The following is a 6,121-nucleotide window of genomic DNA, read 5'->3' as shown; positions in this document are numbered from 1 at the left end:
CCTCGCTCATGTATCAGCGGCTAAGCGAGTTTCTTTTCTCGGAAGTTTCACTTTGACGACAGACTTGCTTTCTTTGAGCTTCACGCTGTAGCCTTCCACTTCCTGGCTGGACAGACAGACACACACACACACACTTCTGCTTGTAGACATTTATACAGTAGAAAGCCACAGTTGCCTTTTTTATTATGCAAGTATGTAACGGTACCAACAATGGAAGAAGCAGACAACGTCACCTACTGTCTATGTCACTGAACTGTTCCCCATGAAGTTGGTGGCTCATTTCCAGGAGAACACCGACATTGAACAAGCTTCCTAATGTGCCACTATACAAAATGCAATTATACATTAGCATGTGTATTATGCGTTTGTAAAAGTCTTCATTAAACAAATAACTATATGTATTAAAACAGAAGTATTCAATTATGTCCAAAATGACCATACAGACTTCAGTTTTTTCTCCATTGTATGTTTACTCATAGATGTATATAAATGATTAAATCTGCTTCCCCATTTTCGGCCAGAAACCAATGGTTCAACATTACCTTTTAGTGTGTTGTTTGCTTTCATACATTTTTAGAAACTGTAAAATTTGAGTTGTAAACACAAGTTTAAGCTCAGCGCCTTTGACATACCATTTATAGCTGTCTGTCTTAATATTTTTTTAAATATACAATACAATACAGTTTATTTTTGTATAGCCCAAAATCACACAGGAAGTGCCACAATGGGCTTTAACAGGCCCTGCCTCTTGACAGCCCCCCAGCCTTGACTCTCTAAGAAGACAAGGAAAAACTCCCAAAAAAACCTAGTAGGGAAAAATGGAAGAAACCTCGGGAAAGGCAGTTCAAAGAGAGACCCCTTTCCAGGTAGATTGGGCGTGCAGTGGGTGTCAAAAGAAGGGGGTCAATACAATACAATACAGTATAGTACACAGAACAGAACAATTTCTCAATATAGTAAGAAATAAAAAATATAAATTTTAGAAGTACGGAGCAGAATTTAACAGTAGATGATATATCCCATAATAAGATTTGGATTTGTATAGAGTCCTGGAGACCTCATCCTTCAAGCTGCCTCCCCCATTTGGCCATTCCACAGCTGAAACAGTGCTGGGCCAGCCAATCCGATGAAAGGACCCCTCTCTCCCACGATTCCTGCGATCCTCCATCAGGGATGACTTTACCTTAGGCAGGCAAAACTACTTGGCAGGTGGGCCATGGCACCAAGTGCCACATTTGAGTACCGAGAAGAAAAACAGAATAAGTGAGGGTTAGTATCCAATTATAACTGTCATGTTACTTATGTTTAAGTGCTAATGACTAACAACAGAGATGCAGTCTGTACAGTTAATCAGCAGCTCTAATCAGGATATGCTAAACTGAAATAGTGAGTCTTCAGCCGGGATTTAAAAGCTGAGACCGAAGGGGCATCTCTTATAGTAGCAGGCAGACCATTCCACAATTTAGGGGCCCTGTAACTAAAAGCTCGACCTCCCACTGTTATTTTATTAATCCTTGGAATCATAAGCAGACCAGCATCTTGAGATCTTAATGTGCGCTCTGGTTTGTAAGTCATGATAAGTTCAGACAAGTAAGCCGGACCTCGACCATTTAATGCTTTATATGTTAAAAGAAGGATTTTGAAATCTGCCCTAAACTTAACCGGGAGCCAGTGTAAGGATTTAAGAACTGGAGTTATGTGTTCGTATTTTCTTGTTCTTGTAATAATTCTTGCAGCCGCATTTTGGATTAACTGGAGGCTGTATAAAGAACAGTTTGAACATCCAGTGAACACCGCATTGCAGTAGTCAATCCTACTAGAGATAAATGCATGAAGTAGTTTCTCAGAATCCTGTTTATTTAAAAAGCGCCTTAATTTCCTAACATTTTTAAGATGGAAGAAACATGTTTTGGACAACTTTGTAATATGCGCTTTAAATGACATGCTAGAGTCAAAGATAACTCCTAGATTGCGGGCTGATTCAGTAAAATTGACTGGGATTCCAACTGAGTTAAATGATGACAAAATATTGTTGTGATCAGCATCATTCCCTCCAACAATTAACATCTCTGTTTTATCTGTATTTAAAGACAAGTAGTTCTTATTCAGGCGGCACGGTGGCGCAGTGGGTAGCGCTGCTGCCTCGCAGTTGGGAGACCTGGGGACCCGGGTCCTCCCTGCGTGGGGTTTGCATGTTCTCCCCGTGTCTGCGTGGGTTTCCTCCGGGCGCTCCGGTTTCCTCCCACAGTCCAAAGACATGCAGGTTAGGTGGATTGGCGATTCTAAATTGGCCCTAGTGTGTGCTTGGTGTTTGTGTGTGTCCTGCGGTGGGTTGGCACCCTGCCCAGGATTGGTTCCCTGCCTTGTGCCCTGTGTTGGCTGGGATTGGCTCCAGCAGACCCCCGTGACCCTGTGTTCGGATTCAGCGGGTTGGAAAATGGATGGATGGATAGTTCTTATTCATCCACTCCTTTAATTCACTAACACAACTAATTAAAGACAGCATTGGAGAAACTTCATTTGATTTAAATGAAAGGTATAACTGGGTGTCATCTGCATACGAGTGAAAATTAACATTATGTTTCCTAATGATAGATCCCAGTGGAAGCATGTACAGTGAAAACAGTAAAGGTCCCAGTACTGAGCCCTGCGGGACACCATATTGAACTTCTGTGTATAATGATGGAGTACTGTCAGCACATTTCTGTACATATTGGAATCGATTTGATAAGTAAGAACTAAACCAAGCGAGCACGGTGCCTGTAAGCCCAACATCATTTTCTAGCCTGTGCAGTAAAATAGAATGGTCGATGGTGTCAAATGCTGCACTTAAGTCCAACAACATAATTACAGTGGAGTTTCCTTCATCAGAGGATATCAGAATGTCATTTACAACCCGTGTTAGTGCCATTTCTGTACTATGACCAGTGCGAAAACCAGACTGGAATTTCTCAAATAAATTGTAATGCATAAGGTGTGTCTGAAGCTGACTGGCGACTACTTTTTCTAGTATTTTAGAGAGAAACGGTAAATTTGAAATAGGCCTATAATTATTTAGTATATGTGGGTCAAGGTCTGACTTTTTAAGTAATGGTTTAATGACTGACACTTTTAGTGTATCAGGTACTGTGCCATGCAATAATGAACTATTGATAATATTTAGAATAGGCGCTGCAAGAACATCCATTGCACTTTTTACTAGTTTTGTTGGAACTGGATCTAGGGAACAAGTACTGGGCTTCATTTTAGAAATTAAACTTAAGACTTCCTGCTCAGTTACAGGATTAAAATTACTAAAGTGCTGAGTGCAATGTGAGACAGGGTCTGCTAAGCTAGTATTTGGTTTGTACTGTGATGCAGAGATCTGGGATCTTATATTTTTAATTTTCTCATTGAAGAAGTTAATAAAGTCTGTACTGCTAATGTCTGTTGGTATTTTGCACTGTTGATCTGAATTTCCATTTGTTAATTTAGCCACTGTTCTAAACAGTGCCCGAGGATTTTTATTATTGCTATCTATTAATGTTGAATAATATTCTGACCGAGCTTTAAAGAGGGCTTTTTTATATCTATTAACACTCTCTGTCCATGCAATTTGAAAGACATGTAGCTTTGTTGTTCTCCATCTGCGCTCCAGTTTTCAACACTCTAATTTAAGAGCTCGAGTGTTTTCATTAAACCAGTGAGAGTTTCTATGTGCTTTGATCACTTTTGTTTTAAGGGGAGCCACTGTGTCCAGAGCATCTCTCAAGGTCACATTATAATGTGATGTTAGCTCATCTAAATTGTTTTCCGTGTTTACATTTGATGTTAACTGATCTAAATGGTTTTCCACAATTACACTCGATTTACTCAAAGTATCTATAAATTTTGAAGCAGAATTACAATCTAGATGTCGCACTGTCTTTGTTTTAATCTGGGAGTGTGTTGGCAAGGGCAGAACTAAATCAAATGTAATTAATTAGTGATCGTAAATAACTTAATTTAATGGAGTAATATTTAAATTTTGAATTTCAACTTTGTAAGTTATAATTAAATCTAATGTGTGGTTATGATTATGAGTTGGACCTTTGACATTCTGACAAAATCCTACTGAATTTAACAAATAAGTAAAACATTTGCTAAAAGTGTCAGTTTCCACATCAATGTGTACATTAAAATCTCCCATCAGTACTACGTGATCATAATTTATAGCCAAGTCAGATAAAAGGTTGCTAAATTCAGACATGAACAATGAATACGGCCCTGGTGGTCTATAGACTAGCACTATAATTGTGTTGGAATCTGTTTTAATATTTAAAATGAATGCTTCAAAGGATGTAAAGTTGCCTAAATTTTTAGAAGTGATTTGCATTTTGTTACAATGAATTATTCCAAGGCCTCCTCCTCGACCTGAATCTCTAGACTTATGAAGGAACGAGTATCCATCTGGTGACGCCTCAGCTAGGGGGACAGTGTCACATTTACTAAGCCAGGTTTCGGTGAGAAGACACAGATCAGATTTTGTACTTAATGTAATATCATTTACCAAAACAGCTTTAGTGCCAAGAGAGCGAATGTTCAATAAGCAGCATTTAAAACTGTATGCTTCTTTCTGAATTGGTGATATACTTTTTGTTTTAATTTGTAGTAAATTTCTATTACAGATACCCCTGGTGGAGGGTCTGGTTTTATCCCTTGGTCTAATTATACACCTTATTTTTTGGTTATCAATTAATTTAAGGTTTGTATCAAGACTAAATTTACTGGATGCCCCAAGACAAGGATCTGTTACATTCCTGTTTTCACCTAGTTTTGTAAAATAAAGTGCAAAATAAAATATCTACCTGCATAGACAGTTTCAACTAGTGTTAGAATTATAGTTTGAAAGTATTCAAAATAGCAGCAAAGTGAGGGTAAAATCTTGTTTGAATAATTAATAAAAGTCTCTATTAAGATCTTCTCTACCACTTAATTCGAAACATGAATATAAGAAGCCAGCCTAAAGAAATATTTTGGTTACACTTAAGGGGTCAGCCAGTCCTACCGGTCATTAAGAGGTTAGATGCAATTAAGCCCAGCACCCACTGGTGCCCTCCATACCCTGAACTCCTGAGTAAATTTTCAATAGTAATTTTAATCAACTTTATCAGATCTATAGAAAATATCAAAATGACCTGTAAAGGATCAAAAACAAAGAATGGACCTTGAAACCAAAATGTGTTTAATTTCTCTCTAGGTACATGTTTTCCTCAAAAAAAAAAAGATTGTAAGATAAACTTAAAAGTCATAGCACAATAGACTATAGCACAGTGAAGGAGTTGTGAGAGTGGCAGGATGTGGGCAGGAAAAACAACAGATGAGGAGTAACTCGTAGAGAAGAATCCTAGTTGACTGCTATCAATTCAAGACTTGTTGTTTCCTATTTTTTTTTAACAAATCCGTAACTACATTTTTATTTGTATCTTAATGGTTTGAGCAAAATCTCCATAATAAACAAAATGGACAAGTCTCTCCTATTTCACAAACTCTCCACCTCATTGTGACATTTCTTATTAGGAACAACCTACAGCCACACTGGCTGTGTCAGCATCACACGGAATCTTAATTCAGTCTTTATCTTGGCAATGTGAGGTCTGTCAGTTCAAATAACATTGAGTTGGGCTACACGTGGCTTTCAAGAATGTCCACACAGATGCGGATTCCCAATAAAATATAATTAACTCATCTTTACATTTTCCAAACTTTCTTATCCATTACATTTATAAAGGTGGATGGACATGTTCACACACAATAGACCAAGGCAGAACCACCAGTGTACCCAACACGTGTTTAGGAGGTGAAAGGAAACTGATATGGACCAAGTGCAACTCCACAAAGACAGTGACAACTCACGTTTCAGGAGCTTTAAGACGACCCAACTATACAGTACAAAACAGTGCCATCCAGCAGAAAAAGCAATGGCACTTTGTACTTCCTGTAGCCCTTCACAGTATTTAACAAAGCACACACATTGAGTGGAGCTACGCTGACTTGAAGACAAGCAGTATAACAAAATAGCAAGGATGTTTTTATACTAGAGATTTATTAAACTATATCTCTGCAAAGTGGTCAAGATTTACACACATAAAACACAAAATAA

Source organism: Erpetoichthys calabaricus, chromosome 8 (genome assembly GCF_900747795.2).
Source record: "Erpetoichthys calabaricus chromosome 8, fErpCal1.3, whole genome shotgun sequence".
Classification (NCBI taxonomy): Eukaryota; Metazoa; Chordata; class Cladistia; order Polypteriformes; family Polypteridae; genus Erpetoichthys; species Erpetoichthys calabaricus.
The sequence above is the reverse complement of the archived record's forward strand: the minus strand, read 5'-3'. Positions refer to the sequence as shown.